Below are 12,169 nucleotides of genomic sequence, written 5' to 3' on the forward strand. Positions count from 1 at the left end.
TGCTCAGTCTTTGACCAAACCAAGAATTTAACCAGGGACCCTTAGATCTAAAGTTTGACGTCCTCGCAACTGAGCTCTTTCAGCCCGTTTTTTCACAGGGCCTTCCTTATTATTATTAATCATTGTAGACAAGAAATATAAGTCGCAATCATTCACTGTGAGGGTACAGCTATGTGTTACACTTTGCTGTATCCTTCTGTAGCTAACTGGGGGCAATTACTCCTTTACTTTTTTGCTACGCGAGGTAGGTACTTCTTTTTTTCTAAACTCTGAATAGGCTACCACTCTCATAAACAGAAATGTGTGGCATGACCAAGCAAGCTATATCATCTGACAGTTTGGCTCATGGGAAAATGGAAGATGACGCCGGCTACGGTTTACATTAAAATCAAGATAGAAACGGGAAATAATGGAAGTAAAAGCTGAAGGCAAGAGAGGTGGAAGCCATTTTGAAAGGAAGATAGAAAATAAGTTCTCTTTTGTACCGATGGCATGTCGATCAGGTTGATGCAAGTTTTTATCAATGAAATAAAATGTCACTTGAGAGTGACTCCAAGAAAGAAACATGCCTAACAAGCTGAGTGCTTGGTCTTTGGCACAACCCAGGATTGAACCAAGGACCTTTTTTATCTTTAGTCTAACATTATCCTAACTGAGATATTTTAGCCAGGTGTCATGAAAAGCTTTCCGTATCATTTTTAATCATTGTAGACAAGACACAGAAGTCTAAATCATTCACTGTGAGGGTACAGCTATGTCTTAAACTTTGTTGTATCCTTCTCCAGTTAACTGGGTGTAATTAGGGAATTTGTTTTTTATTCTGCAAGCTAGGTATTTCTTTTTTTCTAAACTCTAAATAGGCTAGCAATCTAATGCACAGAAATGTGTGGCATGAGTAAGCAAGCTATTTCATCCGACACTTTGGTTCAAGGGAAGATGGAGACTGATGCAGACTGCGGGTTACCTAAAAATCAAGATAGAAACAGTAAATAATCGAAGTCAAAGCTGAAGGCAAGAGAGGTGGAAACCATTTTCAAAGGAAGATAGAAAACACGTACTGTCTTGTACTGATGGTATGTCAATTAGGTTGATGAAAGGTTTTATCAATTAAATAAAACGTCACCAGAAGCTGAATCCAAGAAAGAAACACGCCTAACAAGCTGTCTTCTGAGTCTTTGCCGAAACCCGGGATTGAACCAGGGACCTTTAGATCTTCAGTCTAACGCTCTCCCAACTGAGCTATTTCGGCCACTTATTTCACATGTCCCTCCGTATTCTTCTTAATCATTGTAGACAAGACATACACCTCGAAATCATTCACTTTGAGGGTACAGCTATGTCTTAAACTTCCGGTATCCTTCTGCAGCTAACTGGGTGCAATTACTCATTTACTTTTTTGGTGCGCAACCTAGGTACTTCTTTTATTCCAAACTCTGAATAGGCACACAAATGTGTGGGATGAGTAAGCAAGCTATATCATCTGACAGCTTGGTTCATGGGAAAATGGAAGATGATGCAGCCTAAGGTTTACATTAAAATCAAGATAGAAACTGGAAATAATGGAAGTCAAAGCTGAAGGCAAGAGAGGTGGAAGCCATTTTGAAAGGAAGATAGAACGCAAGTGCTGTGCTCTACTGATGGTATGTCGAACAGGTTATTAAAAGGTTTCATCTATGAACTAAAATGTCTACTGAAGCTGACTCCAAGAGAGAACTACACCTAATTAGCTAGGTGCTCAGTCCTTGCCAAAACCCGGGATTGAACCAGAGAGCTTTAGATCTTCAGTTTAACGCTCTCCCAAATGAGCTATTTCGGCCAGTTGTCAGAGAATACCTTCCTGATGATTCTTAATCATTGCAGGCAACAAGTGGGCATCTGATCAATCACTAGGAGGGTACATCTATGTGTTAAAGTATGCTGTATCCTTCTGCAGCTAACTGGGCACAATTAGTCAATTTATTTTTTATTGCGCAAGCTAGGTATTTCTTTTTTTCTAAACGCTAAATAGGCTAGCAATCTAATACACAGAAATGTGTGGCATGAGGAAGCAAGCTATATCATCTGACACTTTGGTCCAAGGTTAGATGGAAAATGATGCAGGCTACAGTTTACCCTAAAATCGAGATAGAAACGGCAAATAATGGAAGTCAAAGCTGAAGGCAAGAGAGGTGGAATCCATTTTCAAACAAAGATAGAAAACACGTACTGTCTTGTACTGATGGTATGTCAATTAGGTTGATGAAAGGTTTTATTAATTAAATAAAACGTCACCGGAAGCTGACTCCAAAAAAGAAACTTGCCTGACGAACTAGCTGCTCAGTCTTTGACCAAACCAAGGATTTAACCAGGAACCCTTAGATCTAAAGTTTGACGTCCTCGCAACTGAGCTCTTTCAGCCCGTTTTTTCACAGTGCCTTCTTTATTATTGTTAATCATTGGAGACAAGAAATATAAGTCGCAATCATTCACTGTGAGGGTACAGCTATGTGTTACACTTTGCTGTATCCTTCTGTAGTTAACTGGGGGCAATTACTCCTTTACTTTTTTGCTACGCGAGGTAGGTACTTCTTTTTTTCTAAACTCTGAATAGGCTACCACTCTCATAAACAGAAATGTGTGGCATGACCAAGCAAGCTATATCATCTGACAGTTTGGCTCATGGGAAAATGGAAGATGACGCCGGCTACGGTTTACATTAAAATCAAGATAGAAACGGGAAATAATGGAAGTCAAAGCTGAAGGCAAGAGAGGTGGAAGCCATTTTGAAAGGAAGATAGAAAATAAGTTCTCTTTTGTACCGATGGCATGTCGATCAGGTTGATGCAAGTTTTTATCAATGAAATAAAATGTCACTTGAGAGTGACTCCAAGAAAGAAACATGCCTAACAAGCTGAGTGCTTGGTCTTTGGCACAACCCAGGATTGAACCAAGGACCTTTTTTATCTTTAGTCTAACATTATCCTAACTGAGATATTTTAGCCAGGTGTCATGAAAAGCTTTCCGTATCATTTTTAATCATTGTAGACAAGACACAGAAGTCTAAATCATTCACTGTGAGGGTACAGCTATGTCTTAAACTTTGTTGTATCCTTCTCCAGTTAACTGGGTGTAATTAGGGAATTTGTTTTTTATTCTGCAAGCTAGGTATTTCTTTTTTTCTAAACTCTAAATAGGCTAGCAATCTAATGCACAGAAATGTGTGGCATGAGTAAGCAAGCTATTTCATCCGACACTTTGGTTCAAGGGAAGATGGAGACTGATGCAGACTGCGGGTTACCTAAAAATCAAGATAGAAACAGTAAATAATGGAAGTCAAAGCTGAAGGCAAGAGAGGTGGAATCCATTTTGAAAGGAAGATAGAAAACAAGTACTGTCTTGTACTGATGGTATGTCAATTAGGTTGATGAAAGGTTTTATCAATTAAATAAAACGTCACCAGAAGCTGAATCCAAGAAAGAAACACGCCTAAAAAGCTGTCTTCTGAGTCTTTGCCGAAACCCGGGATTGAACCAGGGACCTTTAGATCTTCAGTCTAACGCTCTCCCAACTGAGCTATTTCGGCCAGTTATTTCACAGCTCCCTCCGTTTTCTTCTTAATCATTTTAGACAAGACATACACCTCCAAATCATTCACTTTGATGGTACAGCTATGTCTTAAACTTCCGGTATCCTTCTGCAGCTAACTGGGTGCAATTACTCATTTACTTTTTTGGTGCGCAACCTAGGTACTTCTTTTATTCCAAACTCTGAATAGGCACACAAATGTGTGGGATGAGTAAGCAAGCTATATCATCTGACAGCTTGGTTCATGGGAAAATGGAAGATGATGCAGCCTAAGCTTTACATTAAAATCAAGATAGAAACTGGAAATAATGGAAGTCAAAGCTGAAGGCAAGAGAGGTGGAAGCCATTTTGAAAGGAAGATCGAAAATAAGTGCTCTTTTGTACCGATGGCATGTCGATCAGGTTGATGCAAGTTTTTATCAATGAAATAAAATGTCCCTTGAGAGTGACTCCAAGAAAGAAACATGCCTAACAAGCTGAGTGCTTGGTCTTTGGCACAACCCAGGATTGAACCAAGGACCTTTTTTTATCTTTAGTCTAACATTCTCCCAACTGAGATATTTAAACCAGGTGTCATGAAAAGCTTTCCGTATCATTTTTAATCATTGTAGACAAGACACAGAAGTCTAAATCATTCACTGTGAGGGTACAGCTATGTCTTAAACTTTGCTGTATCCTTCTCCAGTTAACTGGGTGTAATTAGGGAATTCGTTTTTTATTGTGCAAGCTAGGTATTTCTTTTTTTCTAAACTCTAAATAGGCTAGCAATCTAATGCACAGAAATGTGTGGCATGAGTAAGCAAGCTATTTCATCCGACACTTTGGTTCAAGGGAAGATGGAGACTGATGCAGACTGCGGGTTACCTAAAAATCAAGACAGAAACAGTAAATAATGGAAGTCAAAGCTGAAGGCAAGAGAGGTGGAATCCATTTTGAAAGGAAGATAGAAAACAAGTACTGTCTTGTACTGATGGTATGTCAATTAGGTTGATGAAAGGTTTTATCAATTAAATAAAACGTCACCAGAAGCTGAATCCAAGAAAGAAACACGCCTAACAAGCTGTCTTCAGAGTCTTTGCCGAAACCCGGGATTGAACCAGGGACCTTTAGATCTTCAGTCTAACGCTCTCCCAACTGAGCTATTTCGGCCACTTATTTCACATGTCCCTCCGTATTCTTCTTAATCATTGTAGACAAGACATACACCTCGAAATCATTCACTTTGAGGGTACAGCTATGTCTTAAACTTCCGGTATCCTTCTGCAGCTAACTGGGTGCAATTACTCATTTACTTTTTTGGTGCGCAACCTAGGTACTTCTTTTATTCCAAACTCTGAATAGGCACACAAATGTGTGGGATGAGTAAGCAAGCTATATCATCTGACAGCTTGGTTCATGGGAAAATGGAAGATGATGCAGCCTAAGGTTTACATTAAAATCAAGATAGAAACTGGAAATAATGGAAGTCAAAGCTGAAGGCAAGAGAGGTGGAAGCCATTTTGAAAGGAAGATAGAACGCAAGTGCTGTGCTCTACTGATGGTATGTCGATCAGGTTATTGAAAGGTTTCATCTATGAACTAAAATGTCTACTGAAGCTGACTCCAAGAGAGAACTACACCTAATTAGCTAGGTGCTCAGTCCTTGCCGAAACCCGGGATTGAACCAGGGACCTTTAGATCTTCAGTCTAACGCTCTCCCAACTGAGCTATTTCGGCCAGTTGTCAAAGAATACCTTCCTGATGATTCTTAATCATTGTAGGCAACAAGTGGGCATCTGATCAATCACTAGGAGGGTACATCTATGAGTTAAAGTATGCTGTATCCTTCTGCAGCTAACTGGGCACAATTAGTCAATTTATTTTTTATTGCGCAAGCTAGGTATTTCTTTTTTTCTAAACGCTAAATAGGCTAGCAATCTAATACACAGAAATGTGTGGCATGAGGAAGCAAGCTATATCATCTGACACTTTGGTCCAAGGTTAGATGGAAAATGATGCAGGCTACAGTTTACCCTAAAATCGAGATAGAAACGGCAAATAAGGGAAGTCAAAGCTGAAGGCAAGAGAGGTGGAATCCATTTTCAAAGAAAGATAGAAAACACGTACTGTCTTGTACTGATGGTATGTCAATTAGGTTGATGAAAGGTTTTATTAATTAAATAAAACGTCACCGGAAGCTGACTCCAAAAAAGAAACTTGCCTGACGAACTAGCTGCTCAGTCTTTGACCAAACCAAGGATTTAACCAGGGACCCTTAGATCTAAAGTTTGACGTCCTCGCAACTGAGCTCTTTCAGCCCGTTTTTTCACAGTGCCTTCCTTATTATTATTAATCATTGTAGACAAGAAAGATAAGTCGCAATCATTCACTATGAGGGTACAGCTATGTGTTACACTTTGCTGTATCCTTCTGTAGCTAACTGGAGGCAATTACTCCTTTACTTTTTTGCTACGCGAGGTAGGTACTTCTTTTTTTCTAAACTCTGAATAGGCTACCACTCTCATAAACAGAAATGTGTGGCAGGACTAAACAAGCTATATCATCTGACAGTTTGGCTCATGGGAAAATGGAAGATGACGCAGGCTACGGTTTACATCAAAATCAAGATAGAAACGGGAAATAATGGAAGTCAAAGCTGAAGGCAAGAGAGGTGGAAGCCATTTTGAAAGGAAGATAGAAAATAAGTGCTCTTTTGTACCGATGGCATGTCGATCAGGTTGATGCAAGTTTTTATCAATGAAATAAAATGTCCCTTGAGAGTGACTCCAAGAAAGAAACATGCCTAACAAGCTGAGTGCTTGGTCTTTGGCACAACCCAGGATTGAACCAAGGACCTTTTTTATCTTTAGTCTAACATTATCCTAACTGAGATATTTTAGCCAGGTGTCATGAAAAGCTTTCCGTATCATTTTTAATCATTGTAGACAAGACACAGAAGTCTAAATCCTTCACTGTGAGGGTACAGCTATGTCTTAAACTTTGCTGTATCCTTCTCCAGTTAACTGGGTGTAATTAGGGAATTCGTTTTTTATTGTGCAAGCTAGGTATTTCTTTTTTTCTAAACTCTAAATAGGCTAGCAATCTAATGCACAGAAATGTGTGGCATGAGTAAGCAAGCTATTTCATCCGACACTTTGGTTCAAGGGAAGATGGAGACTGATGCAGACTGCGGGTTACCTAAAAATCAAGACAGAAACAGTAAATAATGGAAGTCAAAGCTGAAGGCAAGAGAGGTGGAATCCATTTTGAAAGGAAGATAGAAAACAAGTACTGTCTTGTACTGATGGTATGTCAATTAGGTTGATGAAAGGTTTTATTAATTAAATAAAACGTCCCCGGAAGCTGACTCCAAGAAAGAAACACGCCTAACAAGCTGTCTTCTGAGTCTTTGCCGAAACCCGGGATTGAACCAGGGACCTTTAGATCTTCAGTCTAACGCTCTCCCAACTGAGCTATTTCGGCCACTTATTGCGCAGGTCCCTCCGTATTTTTCTTAATCATTGTAGACAAGACATACACCCCGAAATCATTCACTTTGAGGGTACAGCTATGTCTTAAACTTCCGGTATCCTTCTGCAGCTAACTGGGTGCAATTACTCATTTAATTTTTTGGTGCGCAACCTAGGTACTTCTTTTATTCCAAACTCTGAATAGGCACACAAATGTGTGGGATGAGTAAGCAAGCTATATCATCTGACAGCTTGGTTCATAGGAAAATGGAAGATGATGCAGCCTAAGCTTTACATTAAAATCAAGATAGAAACTGGAAATAATGGAAGTCAAAGCTGAAGGCAACAGAGGTGGAAGCCATTTTGAAAGGAAGATAGAACGCAAGTGCTGTGCTCTACTGATGGTATGTTGATCAGGTTATTAAAAGGTTTCATCTATGAACTAAAATGTCTACTGAAGCTGACTCCAAGAGAGAACTAAACCTAATTAGCTAGGTGCTCAGTCCTTGCCAAAACCCGGGATTGAACCAGGGACCTTTAGATCTTCAATCTAACGCTCTCCCAACTGAGCTATTTCGGCCACTTATTTCACAGGTCCCTCCGTATTCTTCTTAATCATTGTAGACAAGACATACACCTCGAAATCATTCACTTTGAGGGTACAGCTATGTCTTAAACTTCCGGTATCCTTCTGCAGCTAACTGGGTGCAATTACTCATTTACTTTTTTGGTGCGCAACCTAGGTACTTCTTTTATTCCAAACTCTGAATAGGCACACAAATGTTTGGGATGAGTAAGCAAGCTATATCATCTGACAGCTTGGTTCATGGGAAAATGTAAGATGATGCAGCCTAAGGTTTACATTAAAATCAAGATAGAAACTGGAAATAATGGAAGTCAAAGCTGAAGGCAAGAGAGGTGGAAGCCATTTTGAAAGGAAGATAGAACGCAAGTGCTGTGCTCTACTGATGGTATGTCGAACAGGTTATTAAAAGGTTTCATCTATGAACTAAAATGTCTACTGAAGCTGACTCCAAGAGAGAACTACACCTAATTAGCTAGGTGCTCAGTCCTTGCCAAATCCCGGGATGGAACCAGAGATCTTTAGATCTTCAGTTTAACGCTCTCCCAAATGAGCTATTTCGGCCAGTTGTCAGAGAATACCTTCCTGATGATTCTTAATCATTGCAGGCAACAAGTGGGCATCTGATCAATCACTAGGAGGGTACATCTATGTGTTAAAGTATGCTGTATCCTTCTGCAGCTAACTGGGCACAATTAGTCAATTTATTTTTTATTGCGCAAGCTAGGTATTTCTTTTTTTCTAAACGCTAAATAGGCTAGCAATCTAATACACAGAAATGTGTGGCATGAGGAAGCAAGCTATATCATCTGACACTTTGGTCCAAGGTTAGATGGAAAATGATGCAGGCTACAGTTTACCCTAAAATCGAGATAGAAACGGCAAATAATGGAAGTCAAAGCTGAAGGCAAGAGAGGTGGAATCCATTTTCAAAGAAAGATAGAAAACACGTACTGTCTTGTACTGATGGTATGTCAATTAGGTTGATGAAAGGTTTTATTAATTAAATAAAACGTCACCGGAAGCTGACTCCAAAAAAGAAACTTGCCTGACGAACTAGCTGCTCAGTCTTTGACCAAACCAAGGATTTAACCAGGGACCCTTAGATCTAAAGTTTGACGTCCTCGCAACTGAGCTCTTTCAGCCCGTTTTTTCACAGTGCCTTCCTTATTATTGTTAATCATTGTAGACAAGAAATATAAGTCGCAATCATTCACTGTGAGGGTACAGCTATGTGTTACACTTTGCTGTATCCTTCTGTAGCTAACTGGGGGCAATTACTCCTTTACTTTTTTGCTACGCGAGGTAGGTACTTCTTTTTTTCTAAACTCTGAATAGGCTACCACTCTCATAAACAGAAATGTGTGGCATGACCAAGCAAGCTATATCATCTGACAGTTTGGCTCATGGGAAAATGGAAGATGACGCCGGCTACGGTTTACATTAAAATCAAGATAGAAACGGGAAATAATGGAAGTCAAAGCTGAAGGCAAGAGAGGTGGAAGCCATTTTGAAAGGAAGATAGAAAATAAGTTCTCTTTTGTACCGATGGCATGTCGATCAGGTTGATGCAAGTTTTTATCAATGAAATAAAATGTCACTTGAGAGTGACTCCAAGAAAGAAACATGCCTAACAAGCTTAGTGCTTGGTCTTTGGCACAACCCAGGATTGAACCAAGGACCTTTTTTATCTTTAGTCTAACATTATCCTAACTGAGATATTTTAGCCAGGTGTCATGAAAAGCTTTCCGTATCATTTTTAATCATTGTAGACAAGACACAGAAGTCTAAATCATTCACTGTGAGGGTACAGCTATGTCTTAAACTTTGCTGTATCCTTCTCCAGTTAACTGGGTGTAATTAGGGAATTTGTTTTTTATTCTGCAAGCTAGGTATTTCTTTTTTTCTAAACTCTAAATAGGCTAGCAATCTAATGCACAGAAATGTGTGGCATGAGTAAGCAAGCTATTTCATCCGACACTTTGGTTCAAGGGAAGATGGAGACTGATGCAGACTGCGGGTTACCTAAAAATCAAGATAGAAACAGTAAATAATGGAAGTCAAAGCTGAAGGCAAGAGAGGTGGAATCCATTTTGAAAGGAAGATAGAAAACAAGTACTGTCTTGTACTGATGGTATGTCAATTAGGTTGATGAAAGGTTTTATCAATTAAATAAAACGTCACCAGAAGCTGAATCCAAGAAAGAAACACACCTAACAAGCTGTCTTCTGAGTCTTTGCCGAAACCCGGGATTGAACCAGGGACCTTTAGATCTTCAGTCTAACGCTCTCCCAACTGAGCTATTTCGGCCACTTATTTCACAGGTCCCTCCGTATTCTTCTTAATCATTGTAGACAAGACATACACCTCCAAATCATTCACTTTGATGGTACAGCTATGTCTTAACCTTCCGGTATCCTTCTGCAGCTAACTGGGTGCATTTACTCATTTACTTTTTTGGTGCGCAACCTAGGTACTTCTTTTATTCCAAACTCTGAATAGGCACACAAATGTGTGGGATGAGTAAGCAAGCTATATCATCTGACAGCTTGGTTCATGGGAAAATAGAAGATGATGCAGCCTAAGCTTTACATTAAAATCAAGATAGAAACTGGAAATAATGGAAGTCAAAGCTGAAGGCAAGAGAGGTGGAAGCCATTTTGAAAGGAAGATAGAACGCAAGTGCTGTGCTCTACTGATGGTATGTCGATCAGGTTATTGAAAGGTTTCATCTATGAACTAAAATGTCTACTGAAGCTGACTCCAAGAGAGAACTACACCTAATTAGCTAGGTGCTCAGTCCTTGCCGAAACCCGCGATTGAACCAGGGACCTTTAGATCTTCAGTCTAACGCTCTCCCAACTGAGCTATTTCGGCCAGTTGTCAGAGAATACCTTCCTGATGATTCTTAATCATTGTAGGCAACAAGTGGGCATCTGATCAATCACTAGGAGGGTACATCTATGTGTTAAAGTATGCTGTATCCTTCTGCAGCTAACTGGGCACAATTAGTCAATTTATTTTTTATTGCGCAAGCTAGGTATTTCTTTTTTTCTAAACGCTAAATAGGCGAGCAATCTAATACACAGAAATGTGTGGCATGAGGAAGCAAGCTATATCATCTGACACTTTGGTCCAAGGTTAGATGGAAAATGATGCAGGCTACAGTTTACCCTAAAATCGAGATAGAAACGGCAAATAATCGAAGTCAAAGCTGAAGGCAAGAGAGGTGGAAACCATTTTCAAAGGAAGATAGAAAACACGTACTGTCTTGTACTGATGGTATGTCAATTAGGTTGATGAAAGGTTTTATCAATTAAATAAAACGTCACCAGAAGCTGAATCCAAGAAAGAAACACGCCTAACAAGCTGCCTTCTGAGTCTTTGTCGAAACCCGGGATTGAACCAGGGACCTTTAGATCTTCAGTCTAACACTCTCCCAACTGAGCTATTTCGGCCAGTTATTTCACAGGTCCCTCCGTTTTCTTCTTAATCATTGTAGACAAGACATACACCTCGAAATCATTCACTTTGAGGGTACAGCTATGTCTTAAACTTCCGGTATCCTTCTGCAGCTAACTGGGTGCATTTACTCATTTACTTTTTTGGTGCGCAACCTAGGTACTTCTTTTATTCCAAACTCTGAATAGGCACACAAATGTGTGGGATGAGTAAGCAAGCTATATCATCTGACAGCTTGGTTCATGGGAAAATGTAAGATGATGCAGCCTAAGGTTTACATTAAAATCAAGATAGAAACTGGAAATAATGGAAGTCAAAGCTGAAGGCAAGAGAGGTGGAAGCCATTTTGAAAGGAAGATAGAACGCAAGTGCTGTGCTCTACTGATGGTATGTCGATCAGGTTATTGAAAGGTTTCATCTATGAACTAAAATGTCTACTGAAGCTGACTCCAAGAGAGAACTACACCTAATTAGCTAGGTGCTCACTCCTTGCCAAAACCCGGGATTGAACCAGGGACCTTTAGATCTTCGGTCTAACGCTCTCCCAACTGAGCTATTTCGGCCAGTTGTCAAAGAATACCTTCCTGATGATTCTTAATCATTGTAGGCAACAAGTGGGCATCTGATCAATCACTAGGAGGGTACATCTATGTGTTAAAGTATGCTGTATCCTTCTGCAGCTAACTGGGCACAATTAGTCAATTTATTTTTTATTGCCCAAGCTATGTATTTCTTTTTTTCTAAACGCTAAATAGGCTAGCAATCTAATACACAGAAATGTGTGGCATGAGGAAGCAAGCTATATCATCTGACACTTTGGTCCAAGGTTAGATGGAAAATGATGCAGGCTACAGTTTACCCTAAAATCGAGATAGAAACGGGAAATAATGGAAGTCAAAGCTGAAGGCAAGAGAGGTGGAATCCATTTTCAAAGGAAGATAGAAAACACGTACTGTCTTGTACTGATGGTATGTCAATTAGGTTGATGAAAGGTTTTATTAATTAAATAAAACGTCACCGGAAGCTGACTCCAAAAAAGAAACTTGCCTGACGAACTAGCTGCTCAGTCTTTGACCAAACCAAGAATTTAACCAGGGACCCTTAGATCTAA

At 39.7% G+C, this 12,169-nt stretch overlaps 7 non-coding genes across 7 annotated transcripts; all 7 read right to left on the bottom strand.

Annotated features, from left to right (window-relative positions):
- Positions 1-1,176: 1,176 nt before the first annotated feature.
- TRNAF-GAA (transfer RNA phenylalanine (anticodon GAA)) lies at positions 1,177-1,249 on the bottom strand. The gene has a single exon. It is a non-coding gene; the product is annotated as a tRNA-Phe (tRNA).
- A 2,240-nt stretch (positions 1,250-3,489) lies between these two features.
- TRNAF-GAA (transfer RNA phenylalanine (anticodon GAA)) lies at positions 3,490-3,562 on the bottom strand. The gene has a single exon. It is a non-coding gene; the product is annotated as a tRNA-Phe (tRNA).
- Positions 3,563-4,640: 1,078 nt separating this feature from the next.
- On the bottom strand, positions 4,641-4,713 carry TRNAF-GAA (transfer RNA phenylalanine (anticodon GAA)). Its single transcript has one exon. It is a non-coding gene; the product is annotated as a tRNA-Phe (tRNA).
- A 494-nt stretch (positions 4,714-5,207) lies between these two features.
- TRNAF-GAA (transfer RNA phenylalanine (anticodon GAA)) lies at positions 5,208-5,280 on the bottom strand. Its single transcript has one exon. It is a non-coding gene; the product is annotated as a tRNA-Phe (tRNA).
- A 1,673-nt stretch (positions 5,281-6,953) lies between these two features.
- TRNAF-GAA (transfer RNA phenylalanine (anticodon GAA)) lies at positions 6,954-7,026 on the bottom strand. Its single transcript has one exon. It is a non-coding gene; the product is annotated as a tRNA-Phe (tRNA).
- A 494-nt stretch (positions 7,027-7,520) lies between these two features.
- On the bottom strand, positions 7,521-7,593 carry TRNAF-GAA (transfer RNA phenylalanine (anticodon GAA)). The gene has a single exon. It is a non-coding gene; the product is annotated as a tRNA-Phe (tRNA).
- Positions 7,594-9,833: 2,240 nt separating this feature from the next.
- On the bottom strand, positions 9,834-9,906 carry TRNAF-GAA (transfer RNA phenylalanine (anticodon GAA)). Its single transcript has one exon. It is a non-coding gene; the product is annotated as a tRNA-Phe (tRNA).
- Between the last annotated feature and the right edge of the window lie 2,263 nt (positions 9,907-12,169).

Source organism: Pleurodeles waltl, chromosome 8 (assembly GCF_031143425.1).
Source record: "Pleurodeles waltl isolate 20211129_DDA chromosome 8, aPleWal1.hap1.20221129, whole genome shotgun sequence".
Classification (NCBI taxonomy): Eukaryota; Metazoa; Chordata; class Amphibia; order Caudata; family Salamandridae; genus Pleurodeles; species Pleurodeles waltl.